The 488-nt window shown below is 49.2% G+C and overlaps 1 protein-coding gene across 1 annotated transcript in view; it reads right to left on the reverse strand.

The window, feature by feature from the left end:
• Positions 1-488, reverse strand: part of OAT (ornithine aminotransferase) — a 25,572-nt gene that overhangs the window by 2,999 nt on the left and 22,085 nt on the right. The window lies entirely within an intron of this gene.

A 488-nucleotide genomic window follows, 5' to 3' on the forward strand; every position in this document is an offset into this window, starting at 1 on the left:
TGCTTTGGTGTATCCCGAAACTCCTCAGTTTCTCCACCAGGATATCATGGGGCACTTTGTCAAAGGTCTTGCTGAAATCCAGGTATACCACATCCACTGCATCCCCTCCATCTGGCCGTCTCAAAACCTTGTCATAGAATTCCACAAGGTGTGTCTGGCAGAACCTGTTTTTGCGGAAGCCATGTTGTGTGGCTGTCAGCCTCCCTTCCCTATCTAGCATCACTAGATCTCTCGCTATTATGAACCTTTCCATTGTTTTTCCTACAATGGACGTAAGGATAACCAGTCTATAATTCCCCAAGTCCTTTCTACTACCCTTTCTGAAAACTGGAACCTCTGATGCCACCCTCCAGTCCTCTGGAACTTCACCCGTTCTCCACGAGGTCTCAAAAATGGAGGCCAGCGGGCGTGAGAGAACCCCTGCCAACTCTCTAAGTATTATCGGGTGTAACCTGTCAGGGCCTGGCGCCTTTGTAATGTCCAATGCC

This window comes from Varanus komodoensis, unplaced genomic scaffold (assembly GCF_004798865.1).
Source record: "Varanus komodoensis strain SLA01 unplaced genomic scaffold, ASM479886v1 scaffold49, whole genome shotgun sequence".
Taxonomy (NCBI): Eukaryota; Metazoa; Chordata; class Lepidosauria; order Squamata; family Varanidae; genus Varanus; species Varanus komodoensis.